The sequence below is a fragment of the Rhamphochromis sp. 'chilingali' genome (genome assembly GCF_963969265.1).
Source record: "Rhamphochromis sp. 'chilingali' genome assembly, chromosome: 20".
NCBI classification, from domain to species: domain Eukaryota; kingdom Metazoa; phylum Chordata; class Actinopteri; order Cichliformes; family Cichlidae; genus Rhamphochromis; species Rhamphochromis sp. 'chilingali'.
In genome coordinates this window covers 15,545,709-15,566,900 of record NC_137947.1, presented here as the reverse complement: position 1 = coordinate 15,566,900, position 21,192 = coordinate 15,545,709, and the positions used below count along the sequence as shown (strand labels likewise).

At 40.3% G+C, this 21,192-nt stretch overlaps 1 protein-coding gene and 1 long non-coding RNA gene across 3 annotated transcripts in view; one reads left to right on the top strand and one right to left on the bottom strand.

Moving 5' to 3' along the window:
• LOC308387920 (A-type potassium channel modulatory protein KCNIP2-like) overlaps nucleotides 1–21,192 on the bottom strand; it is a 130,042-nt gene that overhangs the window by 82,433 nt on the left and 26,417 nt on the right. The window lies entirely within an intron of this gene.
• The window catches only part of LOC308387923, a 38,643-nt gene continuing 22,881 nt past the window's right edge, over nucleotides 5,431–21,192 (top strand). Inside the window, exons 1-3 of the long non-coding RNA XR_013970013.1 lie at nucleotides 5,431–5,572; nucleotides 16,028–16,106; nucleotides 16,704–16,849. This is a non-coding gene — a long non-coding RNA (uncharacterized lncRNA). The remainder of the gene's footprint in view (nucleotides 5,573–16,027; nucleotides 16,107–16,703; nucleotides 16,850–21,192) is intronic.

Sequence of the window (21,192 nt, the reverse complement as noted above, 5' to 3'; positions counted from 1 at the left end):
CTATAAATGATACTTTTTTATATATTGACACTTTCAGCACTAAAGCTATAGTGTTACATGGAAAAGCATTTTAATAGCACAACCAGGCCTCAACATGAACACTAAAGGCTTTTCACTAAGCTTGTTTTCAGCAAGCAAAATGAAAACTAGACTACGTTAGGTTAGAATAAAGATCCGATTTATGTGTTTCTTACACTTGCCAGGCTAACAATAAATTTAACCAGAGTTTATTTCCTCGATGATTTCAGTGACCAGCAGTCCACCTGTCAAGCAATACTTTTCGTCGCTCCCCAGTGATATCCTGATCTCTACGAAACCATAAAAAACAGCAGCTCAATTCCAAAACTACAAAGAAAAGAACAGCCCTTTGTCTTTTCATTAGTCTCTGTGACAGATGTGTATTTGATGTCTTACAGGGATAAAGAAACAAACAACTCTGTAAAGGTCTTGTCAAAGCAAGAGGTAATGAAAAACATCTAACTCTGTATGTTCACGAGTGTCTACGTGTTTTACTGGAACATGGCAATGACTCATGCTTGTTGTTGTTACAGCTTCTTTCCATATGCCCTCTATGCTGTAACAATAATGCCTTCATTATAATGGATTCCTCTGATTTATTATGTCTTCCCACCAACTGTCTTCTAACTACAGCTCCCTACTCTCACTCATCACAGACTTAAACAACATTATTCTGATTTATTCATTTATTTATGGGATATTGCTCCAGGTCAGTTAATTGCTTTCCCTGCTGATGGTTTTTCTATTACATTGTCAATCTTTAATATTCTTTCTTTGTGAACACTGCCATATAACACCTTTCTGCACTATTCCTTTATTGTTTTCTCCTTAAATATAAATCCTGTTTTTCTTTCTCCTGCTGTTCACCTTCTTCTTTTGTTCTGGATGAGTGACAGAGAAGGCAGTGCTTCACAGGATGAAACATGGAGGGAGGGCAGCAGTTGAGAAAAGAAAACTCTCAGTGCTTCAGAAGTTTTCTTTATCCATAATATATAGTGTAGCTGATATTAAATGCAGCTGTGCTGGCCTTTATTCTAGATTCTCTAAATCTGCTGGTTTCAGTGTGAACTCCTCTGCTGAAAAACCTCCCCCAAAGTACTCTACAATGTGAAAAGGCTGCAGCTCCTAAAGGATGTTTTGGGATTTTTTCCTGTCTTATGTTCATTTATCCATTCCCCCTCTTATCGACCCATCTCTACCAGCCATTTTTTCCCTTTTACACTCACAATCTCTGACTCAATCTTTTCTCTCCCACCCTTTTCTTTCTGCTTTTTAATTGTTGACACACACTTTGGAAGGATGGACAAGGACGAAGGAAGAGGGAGATGAAAATGCAATGGAGGAAATGCAAAAGCAATTAGAGACAGAAAGACACGGGCGGGCATTCACACAGTGCTCCAAAAAGAAAACCATGAATGATGCACTAAATTACACACGCAGTTTGAGCAGTCTGTTGCTCTTATGCTTTATCTCATTCCCCTCTTTTGTTCTTAAATTCTTCAGCATATATAAATGATCTCTGCCAGCTTCTCTCTGCAGAAAAGGTATACTAAATGACACACACTCATGCTCAACCAGATCAAGAGAAATGATCCTTCTGATTCCTGCACAAAGAGGGCCAGGAGGTGGTGAGGAAAAGGCTCACCCACTCATGCAGACACACACAAAACATCCTGAGAGGATGTCAGAGAGTTTTACATCATGGTTGATTTAACCAACCTAGAAATTAGCATACACAAGAATGTGAGTTTTTCTTTTTCTTTTGCATTGGCAGATTGCCTGGGGAGAAACAAAATACTCTGACAGCCTGACAAACAAGAATGGATATGGTGAGCTATCACCACAGAAGCAACTTCTATTTTTGTAGTGCTGAGGCGACATGTTTACTGTGATAGATGGCCAAGGACAGATGACCACAGCACTTTATGATAGTACACCTACAGCACAGAAAAACAACATATTTCGTTATTCAGAGTGAAAACAGTGGAGCTCAGAATGACAACAACTGTCATTGCATGTGATAGATGCTATAAAGACTTTCCTGCAAGCTTAAGCTTTACACAGCCACTCCCCAACAGGTATATGATGATAACAAAATATTCTGTTAGAATATGATCTCACTTTTTTTAATCATTGTCCAATGTGTAGATATTACACTATTTGTCGTTCACAACATTTATTCCCCTGAGCCTCACTTCTGTGATAAGTCGTAGTACCCACAGAATACCCACTAAATATTGGATGGCATATTGAATATTGGATTCCTGTTTTTCTATAACTGGTTTATTTATTTCAGTTAATCACCTTATTTGTTTGTAACCAGGTTAAATTTGACATTTATTAAAATGTGCTGAAATATTAAAAACATGTAAAGAAATGTAAAATAATAATGGTTAAGTATTTAGAAAGTATTTGTTATTTTGGAATTTCTTTCAAAAGGAGTACAATGTGTTTAATACATTTAAAAGAGCATTTCCATTATATATTCATTTTTACAAGTATTTTCTTTTATTGTGAAGATCTTTGTAAAAGGAAGTACATGTAGTTGTGATTACTACCAGGACTGAAGTTGTGCCGAGAAGTTTGTGCCAGTGTGTATGCACGAACTGGACGATCTACTCGACAGTCTTTGTCGATGTGCAAATTTTTCAAATTGCTTGTGAGAAGCTGGAGACATTTCTCACTTTTGCTTGAAGCGCCCTTACCACTCTGCATCATCATTCCCACATTACTTTTTCTTCACAGAAAACAAGTCCTCCACCCTCTGGAAACATGAGACTACATGACCTGTAGAAGCAGTATAAAAACGACGTCTAATATGAGTTGAAGTTTAACATTGAAAAGATGTCCACAACAACACATTTTAGCCCGTGCACGGAGGTCGTACGAGAGACATCACTCCAATATCACTTTGCGCAGTGGGGAAGAAGCCATGCAGATGTAGGGAGAACATGCAAACTCCACATAAAAAGGATTTGAACCCATGATCTTCTTGCTGTTGCAAAGGTGCTAATTCATTTTTTTAGTTTTAAAAAAAAATTATTTTGCATCTTTAGTTATAAAAATAATTTTTTAAAAATCTATCAACAAGCAAAAAAAGTTGACAGAGTATATTGATTTAGATTAACTGACCACTTGTAGGTACAATTGGCAGAAAAGCCACTGAACCATAAGGAGGAGAATGGCCAGACTACTTCAAGCTGTTATGAAGGCAACAAGTAAAATAAGCACTTGTTACAACTAAGCTGAGCAGAAGAGCATCTCTGAATGTATGATACGTCAACCTTGGATGCAGATAGGCTTCAGAAGCAGAAGATCAGACCAGATCTCACTCCTTACACCTAAGAATGGGAAGAAACTGAGGATATATAATTCACACAAACTCACCAAAACTGAACAACAGAAGATTGAAAAGAACAAAAAAAAACAAAAACAATGCCACACACACACACACACACACACACACACACACACACACACACACACACACACACACACGTGTGTCTGTTTGAACATAAATCACGCTCATAAATCCTGAATGAAGTTTCTATTTCCTCCTATATCTCTCAGGAGACAAAAGCCAAACACACTTCTACCCAGTTGGCAGTTCACTCGAATCGCAAACACACACACACACACACACACACACACACACACACACACAAACAAACAAGTAATAAAAAGAGTGGACTATCAAGGAGAAAAGACAGCAGGGAGCAAGGAGAGGATCCAGTACAGAGGGGTTGACGAAACTTCTTTCTGGCCATAAAAAAATAATGTCTACTTTTAAGGAACACCTCTGAAATACAACCATGTGGAGCTTTGTCTGTGATATTTATATGTTCAGTCCCTTAAGCTGTGAAGTAATAATAAAATAATAAAAGTTTACAGATGTTGTAAGGACAAGTTCTAGTTTTAATGACAATGTGAAAGATCATGTCGTGTCAGTCGCACTATAGTGAAAGAAACACTGTGATACTTGACAAGTAGGGAGCACCGATACCACAAAGGCTCTCTGTATGGAGCATGTAGGTGTGCAGTTTTGTATCTGGGTGTCACAAAGATTATAATTTAAGAGGCAGGAGCAAAGAGCACAAGTGTGACATTTGAGCACAAAGGCCATTCTGCCACCTACTGTTTCTGTGTGTGGGACAGATTTTCTCAAACGTTGCCGACTTGTTTCTTTGGAAATCAACTCCCTGTAGATCAGCTTCCAGCACACTGACTGCAGAGCACAGCTTACTGTACTATAGAGTAGGAGGTAAGAGAAGAAAAGAGAACAGAGCCGCTACACGTGACAAAACTTGTGCTTCATATACTGGATTCTCAAAGCTAAATACATTTTAAATGTGATCTGAGGTTGCCTGGCTCAGTGAGTTTGCTAATTAATACTACTACTATATACTCATAATACTCACAAAAACAGCATGCACATCAAAGTAGCCCTTCTAAAAGTATTTATATGACTAAAATTCTTAAAGTCTTTATAACCAACAAGAATGAAAAAATAATGAAAGTAATGAAAATACCAATTCTTTCTTTTGATAAAAATCACCCTTTTTGACACCATCCAAGTAGGAGTTAAGGAGTCCAAGGAGGACCTTTGTTGTACATTCTGCTACACATACCTTTCACTGTGCCTGACTGGCCCATAAGAAGTTAATGGGAAATTAGATTTCAAGCATCAATAAGTATAAATCATGCAGTGTGTCCCATTTCAGACTCCACTTACTATCTATCAGAGAATGGTTTACTGTTTTATTAATTTATTTAGCGTTGCACTGTGATTGGTGCTTTTATTTTGAAGGTAACTGGGGGGGGGGGGGGGGGGGGGTGTACTTACCTACATGTGTACAAGAGAATGCAGTGAAGTTGTTGTAACAGACATTTGTGAGCGATGTGAGTTTGCTAGCCCTGACAAAATGACTGATGCAGAATGTAGAGTTTTTAAGCAAGAAAATGGACTTCAAATTATATATTTACTAAAGTCGGACGTAAAGCTGTGCGTTTACTTGTAGCGAGCACATCAATGTGTTTAAGGTTACGCTGTGTAAAATTTTCACCATTAGATGTCAGTAGATTGCTGAATGCAGCCTGTTTTCTTTCCCTTCCTAAACCTAGCTACTATGTTTTAGTCAGCCATAAGAGTTCAAGAACAGTTCAAGAACAGCTGAGTCCAGCTGGCGTGTTTCTACTACTGTTTCGATCAGATGCAGATCTTCCCTAGATTTTTTTTCCCCTATCTGTGGACGGCTGTCAGTCCACTCAGCTGTCAAAGCGTCCACCTTTATTTACTCAGGAAGAGGCTATAAAACTTGTGTGTCCATCCTCGTGTGAAAGGAGTACAATACGGGTCAGTGAGTCAGAGAAGCTCACTTCTGACCAATCACAGTGATACTGAGGTGAGTTTTTAAAGATGTGCTGAACTGCCCGTTTTTTCCTCTGTTAGCTGCTTTTTGCCGATGTTAGTCAAACTTTCTTTGGATTGGATACAACTTTGTTGGACTGAACCTCTCATACCATGTGAGGATGTAATCAAACTGTTTATTAAAGGGTAAGTGTGATTTTGAGGACACTCGGTCCTAACATTTTCTGGCATATTGTTAGCTCTTGTTCTTGTTTAACCTGCTTGTTGTCCAGGGGTGAGAGGGTCTCCTGAGAATAAGTAACTGTGACTAGAGATGGACCGATCCGATATTACGTATCGGTATCGGTCTGATACTGACCTAAATTACTGGATCGGATATCGGAGAGAAATAAAAAATGTAATCGATCCATTAAATATCAAACAAGCACCTCACAAAACTTGCGACACGGCATAACTCGGCTCATAACCGTAGCACGTTGGAGCAGTATGCTCACATGATAGAGCAGCTGTGGGTGCCTGACCTGTTGGTGGTCTGGTTGAGTATTTGGAGCCTCGCTACCAAACCGGCATTTCATCTCCGAGAAAGTTATACCAGAGAGAAGTAAAGCAAGTGTGTAAGTTCATCTCTGAATGTTTGTAAAGCATTCCAGCGTTAAGCTTAACAACCGATATATGGAGCGACTGCCTCTCTCTCCCTCCCTCTCTTGCTGCTACTTCAATCAGGAAACTGATCAATGATCAGCTGATCGGCTTTTCTGTCCCGAGTCCGTCTCTCTTGTTTGTTTTTGACCCACTTCGCGCCAGAAAGAGGAAACCAGCTGCTGAACAACAGCAGCACGTTTAAGCTTGATAAGCTGTTGTTAGAATTTATTTAATGTTACTTTCTACACCAGGATCTTTTTCTACGTAGCTGACAGCTGGTAACTGTGCAGGGGCGGACCTAGCAAAGTTTAGCCAGGGGGGCCGATAGGGCATTAACAGGGAAAAGGGGGCACAAAGACATACTTTTCTTTCTTATTCTCATTTAAAATGTCTAGCTTTCAATAAATAATTATCTGAATCTTACACCCAAAGTTTTAATAATGTAAAATGTATAGAAGTCCATTACTGTATATAGTAACTATTAAGTCTAATATACCCTAGTAAGCTATAGTACTTTTTCCTTTGGGAAGGTACCATCTGTGCAGTCAGCAGTTCTGTTGAAGAAAGATGTTGAATCTATTTAATTATTCTTGAAAAATAATAGATTTCTGTGCATTTTTTTTTTCACACTGCATCAAATTAAAGTTGATTATGTCAATTAAGCATCATGAGGTGGAGGGTGGGTGGTTCCCTATTTATTTTTTTTGCCGGGAGTTTGCAACCCTATTAGTTAGGTTGCCTACTCTATAAAATACCAGAATAGGGAGGATGGAGTAGGTTTAAGTTTATTAGATTGATCTGTATTGCTGAACTATGAAATATTTTGGGTGCAGTGTATTTTTTGCATACAGGTATAACAGAATAGCTTTAGTGTTTTGTTTAGTTTTTTTAAACTTGAGTATAAACTTATACAAAATGCAGCAAGATATTTAATAAACAGTTTTATTGATTAAAAACACACTATATCGGATTCACATCGGTATCGGCCGATATCCAAATTTATGATATCGGTATCGGACATAAAAAAGTGGTATCGTGCCATCTCTAATTGTGACTATATCAGGAAAAAATAGACATGTTTAGGTACATTTTCATGCGTTAGAGCCCTGACTTCAATTCAGGATATGAGGCTTGAAATGAGGAGGAAGTGAGGATGATGTTTTATCCAGATGACAGTCACTTTGTCTCATTCCTTCATGTTTTTGCTTCATATCTTGAGTCTGAAGGTGCAGACATTAATTATAATTTGCCTGTGAGTTCTCTTCTCCTCTGCCTTGGTGTACTAAACATGTGGCCGGTCTCTAGCCACATATGTAAAAGCAATTAGTTGGAAGGGGATGGCCTTCCAAGCCACTATATTAATATTTGGCGAGGGTGCATGGTGGGGTATTACTTTATGACCATCAATCTATGTATATTTATGGGTAAAATGTCGTTTTTTATATTACATAACCTAAAAAAAAAAAAAAAAAAAAAAAAAAAATCACATTATAATGCTAAAATAACCCAAAAGTGATAAACACCTGTCCGCTGTCCTTCACATTTCTACTTCAGACACTGAGCCTAAATTGAATGCACATCACTGAACAAGAAAAAAACAAACTGAAAAACTGTCTATTTAATAATAAAACTACAAGCAAAATACCAACAGCACTTTTTGTAAAGCTGAAAGCCTTTGAAATGTTTGTAAAACCATGCATGCTTTGTTCACAGTTTTAGGGGTGGTGGGGGGATGTTAATGAATTAGTAATAAAATGCTGGGATTTTTACTATGTCTAATTTAAATTATAATTTAAATCTTCAACATATAATCTTACCTGTACCAGTTTTATAAAGAGATTTACTGATACTGTTTGGTTTCTGTGTCATGTTTGCCTTGTTTAGAGTTATTGCTTTGATTTAGTTCTTTCCATTATGAATTTAGCTATTTTATGTTTTATAGAGAGTTTTTCAAGTCAAGTCAAGTATTTATTTATTGTCATTGTCAAAGAACAATGAAATTGCGTTTGGGGCTTCCGTACAACCCGTAAAAAACAAAAACAAATACCCCTTAAAACCCAAGTGTAAATATTTAACCCAGTGTGACTTCAGTGCAATGAGACAATCCTTAGCAACAACATGAGAACAAGACAGGGAATGTTCATAGGACATTCAGACAAAGACCTGAGAAACATGACAAAATGCAACAATGCAACCCGTTCAATATTATTGTACTGTGAGATATGATGGTTGTCTAGTTAAGAAAGAGGGGGGGGGGGGGGGGGGGGAGAGAGAATAAAGATATAATGCACCAATGCAAACCAGTTCAGTGCTATTAAGAAGTTGGATATGGTTATTGTCCGTGAGAGGGGGGCAGAGAGGGGAGGGGGGCAGAATTCAGGAACCTCACAGCCTGTGGATACAGGCTGTTGGCCAGTCTGGATGTTCTGGCCTGTATAGACCTGTACCTTCTCCCTGAGGGCAGCAGGTGGAAAAGGTGGCGCGCAGGGTGATGTTGGTCCCGCAGGATACTGTGCACCCTCCTCAGACAGCGAGTGGGGAAGATATTACTAATCTCTGGCAGAATTGTTCCAATAATTCTGCCAGCTTCTTTCACCACCCGCTGGAGTGCTTGCTGGTCGGCCTTGGTGCAGCTGGGGAACCACACTAGAAATCCATGCGTCAGGACGCTGCTGATGGCACAGTTATAGAAGTTCAACATCAGAGGTCTGGGAATGTGTGCGCTCCGTAGTCTCCTCAGGTAGTAGAGGCGCTGTTGGGCCTTCCGTGCAACTAAGGTGATATGGTTGCCCCAGGACAGGTCCTCGGTCACAGTTACCCCCAAGAATTTAAAACTGCTCACCCTCTCCACCGCCTCACTGCCAATGAAGAGAGGCAGATGGTTGTTATGACCCTTCCTCCGGAAATCTACAATGATCTCCTTGGTCTTTTTGGTGTTTAAGACCAAGTTATTGTCGTGGCACCATGACTCTAGTTGTTGCACCTCTGTCCTGTAGTTTGTCTCATCGTTGTTGGATATAAGTCCGAGCACTGTGGTGTCATCGGCAAACTTAACAATGAGATTGGACGCGCAGGAGGAAATACAGTCATGGGTGAAGAGAGTGTATAGCAGAGGGCTCAGAACACACCCCTGAGGGGCACCGGTGTTGACCACAAGGGTGGAAGAGGTGTTCTTACCCACTCTGACACTCTGTCTGCGGTTAGTGAGGAAGTCCACAATCCAGTTGCACAGAGAGGAGTTGAGTCCCAGTTGGTGGAGTTTGGGACGGAGTTTATATGGCCGGATGGTATTAAAAGCCGAGCTGTAGTCTACAAAGAGGAGCCGTGCATAGGTGTTCCTGTGTTCCAAGTGCTTCAATAATGTGTGCAGCACTATGGCGATCGCATCCTCAGTTGACCGGTTCTCCCTGTATGCAAACTGGTGCGGGTCCAGAGATGGTGGAAAAGCAGCTCTGATGTGTTTAATGACCAGTCTCTCCAGGCATTTGGCGGGAATGGGGGTGAGTGCCACAGGTCTGAAATCGTTCAGACATGTGACATTTGACTGTTTTGGGATGGGAACGATGGTTGCTGCTTTGAAACAGGATGGTACCAGTGAACAGGACAGCGAGGTGTTATATATAGAGGTGAAGACGTCCGCCAGGTCCGCAGCACAGTCTTTTAGCACCCGGCCCAGCACTCCATCCGGCCCGGCCGCCTTCCTGGTGTTAATGCTCCGGAACACACGCCTCAGCTCATGAGTGCTCAGGACCGGAGCAGGGTCGGTTGAGGGGAGAGGGGACAGGACAGGGTCGGTGTTCTCCCTATCAAAGCGGGCATAAAAGAGGTTTAGGTCCTCAGCCAGAGTAGGACTATCGGCTTGCTGCAAGAGTCTTCTGTTCTTGCGTACTAGCTGGTTTCTGTTTATGGTTATTCATATTTCAATTCAGCTTGTTCTTGCCTCCCCTCTTGTCATGTTGATGTTCTCGCTGTGTTATAGTTTCTTTCAGTTTTATTTTTGTAAGTCTCTTGCATTTAGTTTTGCTTCCCCCGTTTTGTTTTCTCCAGTTAGTTCCAGTTACAGTGGGGCAAAAAAGTATTTAGTCAGCCACCGATTGTGCAAGTTCCCCCACTTAAAATGATGACAGAGGTCAGTAATTTGCACCAGAGGTACACTTCAACTGTGAGAGACAGAATGTGAAAAAAAAAAATCCATGAATTCACATGGTAGGATTTGTAAAGAATTTATTCGTGAATTAGGGTGGAAAATAAGTATTTGGTCACCTCAAACAAGGAAAATCTCTGGCTCTCACAGACCTGTAACGTCTTCTGTAAGAAGCTTTTCTGTCCCCCACTCGTTACCTGTATGAATGGCACCTGTTTGAACTCATCATCTTTATAAAAGACACCTGTCCACAGCCTCAAACAGTCAGACTCCAAACTCCGCCATGGCCAAGGCCAAAGAGCTTTCGAAGGACACCAGGAAAAGTATTGTAGACCTGCACCAGACTGGGAAGAGTGAATCTACAATAGGCAAGCAGCTTGGTGTGAAAAAATCAACTGTGGGAGCAATCATCAGAAAATGGAAGACATACAAGACCACTGATAATCTCCCTCGATCTGGGGCTCCACGCAAGATCTCATCCCGTGGGGTCAAAATGATCATGAGAACGGTGAGCAAAGATCCCAGAACCACACGGGGGGACCTGGTGAATGACCTGCAGAGAGCTGGGACCAAAGTAACAAAGGTCACCATCAGTAACACACTACAACGGCAGGGAATCAAATCCCGCAGTGCCAGACGTGTTCCGCTGCTGAAGCCAGTGCATGTCCAGGCCCGTCTGAAGTTTGCCAGAGAGCACATGGATGATACAGCAGAGGATTGGGAGAATGTCATGTGGTCAGATGAAACCAAAGTAGAACTTTTTGGTATAAACTCAACTCGTCGTGTTTGGAGGAAGAAGAATACTGAGTTGCATCCCAAGAACACCATACCTACTGTGAAGCATGGGGGTGGAAACATCATGCTATGGGGCTGTTTTTCTGCCAAGGGGACAGGACGACTGATAAATAAATTCTTTACAAATCCTACCATGTGGATTCATGGATTTTTTTTTCACATTCTGTCTCTCACAGTTGAAGTGTACCTCTGGTGCAAATTACTGACCTCTGTCATCATTTTAGGTGGGGGAACTTGCACAATCGGTGGCTGACTAAATACTTTTTTGCCCCACTGTATGTCCCTGGTGTTTACTATCGCTCCGATTACCTTGTGTGTGTTTTTATAGCCTTTGTATTCCCTCATTTTTTTTGCCATCATGTTTGCTCCAACTGGTCTTCCCTTGTGTGTCTCTATTCTGGTTTCTGGACTTTACTGCCTACTGGATTTTTGCTTGCGGAAATAAAAGGTTTGTTTGGTTTGTATAAATTCTGTGTTTGAATCTTAAGTTATTTATACAGGAAGATTTGTAAGCTCTTAAATCGGAGCAACAATGAAATTACGCTGAGACAGCACATTCAGAAATCTACAATATATTGTGTTGTCAAACAAAATAAAATTAAATAATAGGGCAAGTTAAATAAAACAAGAGTTATACATCATGCTCGTGAACAGTAAGTCACAACACTGATGTGACCTACAAATACTAAAACGTCTTCAACTACATTTTTTTTTAAATAACCATTCAAGTTCCATCAAATATTTATTTCCACTGGATCATTCTCCAGTTTCACATAAATATTGTACAAGAGACAATAGAAAAGAAAATGAAAGTTTTTATATAACCAGTGTTAGGAGTGTTGCAAAAAAGGGAATGTATTACACATGACTCATCACTTTTCTTAAAAGTACATTACTAAATTACTCCCCAGAGAGAGTAATTTGCTACACTACTCATTAATTTACTTTTGCATTATTCACAACATGGCCTGAAAGACACTGTCACATAATTACCACTTAATATAAACTACAGGCTACAGTCCAACATGCTGACACATACCTATCCTAATAAACACACACATACAATCTTGCTTTTACAGTTTAATTATGAGCACAAAGCCAGCAACACAAAGCAATGATGAAAACCTGCCCAAAGAGATTTCTAAGAGATCACCAAATTGAGTCTACGAAAAATATATACAGATAGAAATGGAAGCAACTGCTCATCACTGCTTTTGCTGTGCATTGAAGATCAGACTCTAGCTGCTTGGCTGGGGTTGGCAGACACTCAGCTTTAACAACACCCTGGCTATACAAGACTTTCAAAATAAAACAGGAAACACACTGGAACGTAGACATAACAACACAAGCTTGACGACAGAACATAGAAACACGCACACGTAACAGACTGGGGAAACACAGAACGCAAGGAGAGACACATGGAAACAGATCATTGAGACGAAAGCACGGGCAAAGATAGAGATCCAGAATAAAGATGTATTTTGTTTCAATCTCTTCAATGTTAAAATGCCCAACTTAACAGCAATAAAAAGTCTATTTATAGCCTGGTAGAAAAATGGCTTTGTCTCTGTGGGATATTTCCCCATTTATAACAGCTATACAGGGTTGATTTAATCAACCCCATATCGCCGGATTTTGCTAAGGCTTAAGTTAGTGGTTTGGCTGCTTTGTTTGATAGTTGAGAGGCATCTGTAAACAGCTGGTGTCTGTTTGGTTCTACCCCCTCTATTTAAGTCATTGAACTGGACCTTTACACTGTGCCTGTGCTATTGAGGCTCTTAAATGAAATTATCTGACAAATAGTTATAATATTAATATGGCCTGCTTTATAATACAGCCCACTAAAGACGTCCATCCATCCATCTATCCATCCAGCATTAATTAGCAGATAAATGAGACTGAGTAATGCACCCAGACAGTGTAGTTGCTAACCAAAGTTGGTAGTATTTCCTGATAACTAAGCACTTCACCTTCTCATCCAAATATGGTCACTTTTATTGTTGTGGCAAAAAAAGAAACAGCTAAATCTATAGATAGATTCTTCTTTTTTTTAGTTTCAGTATAATTTCCTCCAAGTGTCTTCATTTTCACATCAGATTTTCTCCTTAAATAAATAAATAACCCCTGACAGATTTCAGCTCCTACATACCCCAGAGAACTGCATGCCAGATCGCTGTAACAGCCCAGCAGGTGTTCAATAACAAAGTGAACTGCTGTGGCTGTGACTGCACTGTCCTTTAGAGAGCTTGAAGGAGGCACATCTGTTCTGTTCTGCTGGCTTTCGCATGGATTGAATCAGCTATTCGGATGCATGTTAAGAATATGATCATCTAGCTACTGACTCTACAACCTATTGGACAGTTACAATTCAAGCCAATGATACTAGCATAAGAATCCAACCTAAAACCATCAGCCTGATATTGTGTCGTTCCTTTATGTGCCATAAAAACAGCTCTATTGGAGCATGATTATTGGAGGTGTCCTGTGGTGTCCAGCAACTCATGTGTTGCAAAGTAGAGATATGGGTTGTTCAGATGCATCTGATTGGACTGGGGTCTGGCCGCAGGTTTACAGCCCATCATTCTCCATTGCGAAATGATGGATGGCTCCCTTTGGGTTGAGGGAAACTTACTGGTGCTTCCACTGCAGTAATGTGGGCATTATGCTGCACTGTTGAGTTGAATGGTGTGCTGAGGCACAACAAAGGTTTGTATTTAGTATATCAACTGATCCATAATTCAACCATCATCTCTCGGCCCGTGACAGTTGAGGCTCGATTTATGGTTTTCAGGGTTTTTATCAGTTTTTATCTTAATTTTTTTAATCATTTTTATCATCAACTTGGTTTCCCTAGCGGTACTGGTTTTATTTTTTTTGTATTTATTTGCGACACCTTAAAGGTCGGTGAAAATATTGTCAGACATAAACCGGTCCACGGTGCATAAAAGGTTGGGGACCGCTGCTCTATAGGATGGCGGTGCTCAGCTTTAGAGATAGGGTGACGACCTCAGATATCTGAATGGATCTCTGAGTAGAGTTCCTGCTCTTTCACAGCCTCCTGGACGCCTCCCTTTGCAGTTTTTCCACACACATCTACAGTAACTGGAATGAGATCCCCGCTGTAGGACCAGAATAGGCCTATGAGTAGAGAGGGGGGGGGTGGGGGGGGGGGGGGGATTTCCACTCTTGATTGGATGTGATCCTCTGTTTGTTGAGCAACTCTAAGTCTACCTGTTACTGAGGGACTGCATTGCTGTTGTTTGCATTGCTCCCTCACTCATCACACAAGGTTAATTGTTGGAATGACCTTTATCTTAGAAAGACCTCAGAGACATTAAAATCCTGGCAATACCGTCAGCATGGAGAGACCACAAATACACACAGTATGTCTGATAGCATCCTATGACTAATATTTGTTGTGGAGCAATGAAAAAGTCCAAGAGATGGAATTAGATTGTGTGACGTGTCAGCAAGTCAAAGTATTAAATACTACTGGATTTTGGCCAGCCATTGGACTATGTGTGGATGAAATGTCTCTCTGAATACAAAAAGCAATTACTGAGAAAAGTATTCATGTCAAATAAAAATTCCAGTAAAACGAAAGACAGGTACTTGATGTCCAAGAATACAACGAAAAAATAAATACTAATACACATCCCAGTAGGTTTTAAAATGACAACAACAAGCTGGGCCACAGTTTGACAAAAACAGGGCAAACACAGTGGCCACATGTAGTAGTAGAAAGAAACAAAGGGAATGAATTATGTTTATTAAACAGAGACTCCTGTGGATAGGAACCGCTGCCCCTGGTATTCAGATAATTAGAAAGCGACGTGAAGAGCAGCATAAATAAAGGCATTTTTGTCCCCTACACTGCCACCACTACCTGTTAAGACTTCACTTTTATTAGAAAAGGCCAGAGTACAGCGGAAGTGATAAGAAACTGTCAGAGGATTGTGTGGGTTTAATTAGGGAGGGCTGGGGAAGCGTGTCTGAGGAAAATCTTGAAAGACAGTCCAATTACTAACCTGCGTCGGTGAAAAGTTGCTTTTTCTAATCAATCTGTTACATCCTACTGAACATAATCCAACAGAGTGGTAAAGTTGCTTTAGGCAATATCTGGTCACTCGGGGGCAGCATGGTTCAAATGGTGCAGCGGGTTATCACTAATCGTAGGGCTGGAACTCCAGTCGTCCATGAGCCAAAGGCTATTTGGACAAGATACTTTTAGAAAAGAAGTTAAAGTGAAAGAAAATTAAAATAAAACTAAAAGAGTGACATTTACCATTTCATCTTATTTAAGAGTTTCATGGGCTGCCCCCTAGTGGCAAAAAATAAGCCTAAAATATCTCAGTTTGTAGATTGCTAGATGCTTATCTTTTCCCCCCAGATGCATTCTGTGATGGATAGATACTTTACTTTGGTTTTATCAAAGCTTTATATTTAAAAACTGTTTGTTAACCCTGAAAAGTATCATGCTGATCTGCAGCATCGTTATGAGCTCCCCTCCTTTAAATACAGTCACATGAGGCAATATCAATATAGATATTATGCTGGTTTTGACTGAGTGACTGACTTACATTTATACTCATCTGTCTCTGATTAAGTTCCTTTAAGGTGTTACAATGTGATAAGCTCTCAGCTACTCATTAATGCAACTACGGCTGAGCAACAGTTGCAACATAGACAGGGAAAGAGACTGTCTAATCATGTCAATTATGGCAGGCTTAGCAGGAAATCTGCTATGGTTTATCATTTTCTTTTCTTTTTTTTATTGCTGCTGGATAAGCTACAGACAGCTAACTATCAAAACCGCCAACCTTTCGATTAGTAGATGACCTGCTCTACCCCTGAGCTACAGCCAAAAACATAAAAGGATCCAGACTGTGCTTTTGTCTTTGTTCTCTACTTACTCTAAAAACAGACAAAAGCAACATGTACAGCGTGTTTATATGTGCACTGGTACAATGGTACAGAGAGCAAAACTGTTGGAGTAAATTATGGAATAAATAAGTGATGGAAAGACACTGTACAGATGTCTGGTTTTTTTTGGTGTACAGAGCTCTGTAGTGCCTACCAGATGGGAGGAGCTGGAACAGGTTGTGTCCAGGGCGTGACGGCTGAAGTCCTGAATGGAGGGCAAGTTGGCACAATGATTTTTTTCTTCTTTGCCAAAATCATCTCAGTGATTGGCTCGAGCTTCTGATCTCTTGCACAAACACTCTGGCATATGTGCTACTTGTTGCTGCCAGAGTTATCTCTGTTCCACCTCCTCTGTGTTGATTTCAAAGAAGTTGTTAGGAAAGAAGTAAGTAAAGATAATTGGCTCATACAGGGGGCAACCCTCCAGCAGCTATGGTACCTCACACACACACACACAGTACAGGTGGTTCATTAAGATGTTTAAGTGAGTGAGGAGAATGGGGGAATAGAGGCTGGCTGTAATCATTAACAGCCACAGGCAGGTGGCATTGCAAAATATAGCAAAGAGAACATCTAATGACAATTTAACGGGGAAAGACCAGCTGAAATCAGGTGGACAATATTTCCTCATTAGTATTTTTTCCCCATAATGTCCACACAACTTGTAGCCATGAAATCTGGATGAGCTCCATGGATGTGTGTGTTTGCTTACTATCTGACAGTTTTTGTGTGTCATTGTGCGCCTGAAAGCGTGGTTTAATTGTTTATGAGGGTATGTGAAGCATGCCAAATCACTGTCCCCCTGTCTTTTAGTGCTGGGAAAGCTAGAGGGAAGAAGAGACCCCTAGATCCCCAATCCAAACCACAGCTGGCAAAGGGCGATAAGACAAACAGGCTGCCCCATCAGGACACAGCTGAATAGGAACAGAGGAGAAGAAGATGAGCGAAGAGAAGAGGAGGTGAGGAGAGAGCGAGGTGTACAGCAGAGAAATGTCACAGTTTTGTAAGATCTACACAAGAATGTCTACATGTCTGTGTGTATGTGTTCATGTGGGCGGGTGTTTGAAATCGTTCTTTCATATTGGGCCATTAGCCAGTGCCATTACACAGTTGTATTTCCCATCTGTCTATAACTTTTTCAAAGAGCGACACTCAAAAGGCCGAACTTCAACAAGATCAGAAAGACACAGGAAAAAAGACAGAAAACAAAATCTGGCAAGAAAAATCCCCCCATTTGTCGAACAATTCAAGTATGACTCACACATAAAAGAAGTCGATAACAAGAAGTGGCTCGATTGCGTATAACGAACGACGTGTCCCGGAAAAAAGAAAAAAGAAAGAAAGAAAAACAGGTACGGAGGGAGATGGAGAAAGTGCAATGCACAAAGTTCATCTGAAGTTCAGTTTGGCAGTCTGATAGAAATTTTCACCCATGTTAAGGCTTCATTCATCTCACACAATTTGCACGTCAGTCTATGACGAATGTGCATGCATTCTAAATCAGATGGCTTCAGTGATGTCTGTGTGTGTTTTCAGGATGTTGCAGGTAAACACATAGGTAGCAAAGTCAACAAAAGAAGATGATGTTGAAACAGAGGCTGAAAACATAACCTGCAAAACTACGCTTGGTTATGTCTTTATGCATTTATGTGAACACAAAATCTCTGTCTGCACCAGAGCATATCTAACATCTATAATACAATGGGAAAAGCGCTCCCACTTGAGCGAGTTGAGTGGAAACCTATACTTTGACACTCCGACACAGCAGCTGTCTCCTTGTGACAGAAAACATTCTTAGTCGTGCAGGCTGGAGGGAGAGGAGGATGATAGAGGAGGTGAGGATGAGAGCAGAGGCGAGGGGATTATTGTCATAGCTTCCCTATCATTCCTGCCACAATGCAGGTTGCAAATTCAGCAGAGGGGAGAGGGATGCTGAAGGAGATGGGAAGCAGAGGGGAGGAGGATTTCCTACTGCGCTTTGACTAACAAATGGGAGATAACTGTTGTTATCTGCATTTCAGAGGCTTATCAAATTCTTAAAGATGCATCATTTTATTTTGGAACCACAAGAGAACAACGACCATTACAGTATTCATCAAGTCCTCTCAATGTGTCTTTCTCTTCTAAACGTCATACTTTCTTCTTATCGCACGCACCATCAGGGTAGTAAGAGCAGCTGCCGAAGCCTTTCATCACTTTCCTCCTCTCTGCACACACCCACACATTAAAAATGCCATGAGATACTGCTTTTCATTACAAAAGGTGTTTTTTGAATTTCCAGTGATAGCTTTGAAATTGTGCCCAATCATGTCTTATCAGGCATGGCGATTTTTAGCTGATCATACTGGCTGCCCAAAGATACCAGATTCTATAGTCTACACAAGACATTAAAAGAAAACATTTTTAATTGCATGAAAATGTCACAAATTATTGTGGTAAATTAGCTATGAACTAAGGTGTAATAAATACAGGATGCCTAATGATAAGCAATTCTCTTCATTATGGAAAGAAAATGGCATCGTGCATAATCAGTAATGAGCAGTAAGAGCAAAGCGTATAAACTCGTCATTTTAAAGTTTGAGCCATTAAAAAGGCAACGAAGTACCAATCATTGCTTATTAGAGCAGAGCGGTAGTGCGGTACTCATTGTTCCATTCTATCTTTAGTCTGCCTATCAAACTCAAAGCTAAGTGAATGGGGGAGCAGAAGCTTGTTTAAGAAGCTACTGAAACATAGTGGGACAAATTCATCTCTGCTGCTATAGCGTGAAGCAGGAGAAACAGACTCGGGAAAGTGGAACACACACCTGTCTGTTTTTTTGTTTCCTCTCTGTCTCTGCTGAAGGCATACCACACATACTGTACTCAAAATCTGTCACAAGCTCTGCTGTGTGTTTGTCTCTGTCACTGTCTCACTTAAAACACGAAAGATGGAGAACTGAATAAGAGGAAGACGCATAGTTTCCCCTCGCAGGTGGAACAGAGTGTCTGTCACTGACTCAAATGCACAAATATACAAAACAACCCAAATGTACAATGCATGCAGTCGGCAACGAGGCTTATAGTGGCTGCACATGTCAACGTGATTCATCCTTAATGTAAAGTTCCCATAGAGATTTCATAGAAAACATTCCTTCAAGAGGAGAGCAGCAGGACTAGTAGCAGTACTAAGGTTGGAAGCATTTTGACAGCTCCCCATATTTTCCCCAAAACACACTCCCCCTAAAACCCAGAGACCTCCATTTACTTCTCTACCTCCCACCCATGGCCTATATTTGGGTAACAAAGCTAGTATATTAGCAGCTGCCCAAATACATTTTGACCCACTTTACCAACAGTGGTGGTTCATCAAGACATAATCAGTTGTCTCCAAATCCCCAAACTGAAGCAAAAACAATTGGTGTATAGTGCACCTCATTATCCACTGTCAAGCTGCATGATGCAAAATAAGCAGAACTTAGCTCAAATGAGAGTTTGACAGTAATTTTTTAAGGAGCTGCTGGAAGTGTTGGAAAGTTAGAAACAAATGCCTTATAAAACCTAACAAACCATTTCTATTTTTAGGTTGTTAACTCCAACATTGACTCTTTTCTAAGGCTTCTGCAATGGAACTGAGTTAGGTTTGGAGCAGTTAAGAGAAAATAACTGACAATGTTACCAATATAATTTAGACTAGTACCGGGGCTGGGACTGGTATATTAAAATATTTGAACAGGGTGATATAATCTGTCGCATACTGGATTTAAATCCTCCTTCGCTGTATCATTAAGCTTCAAGAAAAAAAGACAAACACAAAACAGTTCATTAGGAATGTCAATTACATTTTATGCAACAACCAGGCCCACCTCATTATTTGAGATTTGGCACTTCATTCAAGGACAAAAGGTGAGGGAAGCTAAAAATATTTCCCATAAGCGTTATACTCATACAAAGCCAGACTAAGAGGTAGGAGAACAGTGATAGAGCATCTTTCCAGCTGCTTGGAGATGATGACAGAGAGCAGCTGTGGCATTATAGTTCTGAATCAACAGATCAGCAGGCATCAGTCTCACCTCCAATGTGGGTTTGTGTTTCTGTGTGCGTGTTGTGTCTGCTGCACCTCAATTGACTGACAGCTGGAACCTCATTCTACTCCTTAAATGGATGCCGCATTAATCTATAAAACTTTTATTTGATTTTCTGCCTATTGAAGCAGATACAGTACAAGACCAGATGATGCGAGTGCCTTCCAGGTTTGAAGTTATTTCATTTTCCTCGAAGAATTGACCTACAGGGTCGTTTCTGAGCTTATTAAATTGCTTCTGCCCATGAGTGTGGCGATGTGTGTTTGCCCTGATCAAATCTGATTACACCTAAGCCTTTTTTTCTAGGATCCTTGATAGAAATGAGTGTGCATCAGATACAAAATGATCTGAGGCCGGGCAACTTGTTCCCGTTTTGAGATTTTATACGAAGATCACAAGATCGGTGTCTCTCGAGTGCGCGTGTGGGCACTTTCTCTCACTTGTAGGAGACCGGGAATCTTTGATCTCCTTTACTCAGAGCTCTGAAATTTTTAGTATAATAAGCCCACAAAGTACAAATTAACAACCACTGAGACGAAAACTGAATAAGCTTTTTTTAAAAGACCACATCAAGTTATTTACACAGTTTAGTGTATCATTATCATATGATAATCATTATAATGATGAAAATGGCTCATAATTTTATCTACTTACTAATTTTTCAAGCTATAGTGCAATAATTGATACTAACATCTGATCATAAAATATTTTTTTTTACATAAATAAAATGCATACATTTTAAGATCCTATCATTTTTCTTTAAATGAATTGTGAGAAATTACAGTTGCACAAGGAAAAACACCAGTTGGAGACCAAAGTTACTGCAACTACGTGCAATAAACTGGCAATCTTGTTGCCTTTTGATGGTTGTTTCTCAGATGGGGACCGGGTCTGCAACCACTTGCAGTCAGTTGTCCTCAAAACAGCTTTGGTGTGTCAAGAGTAGGGATGGGTATCGTTTAGGTTTTATCCGATACCGGTGCCAAATCGGTACTTTTGAAACCGTGCCGGTGCTTAAACGGTGCTCGAACCGGTGCTTAAAGAATGGAGAACACAAACTTTGTCCAAAAACCTCTCATGTTCAGCTGTTTTGTTTTTTGTAAAAAGATAACAATGTTAGCCTTTTCTGCAGCTATGGGGCATATATGGTATCACTCTTGGCTGGAAGCAGTGCTTAAACAATGGAAAAAAACAAAAAAACAAACTTTGTCCAAAAACCTCTCATGTTCAGCTGTTTCC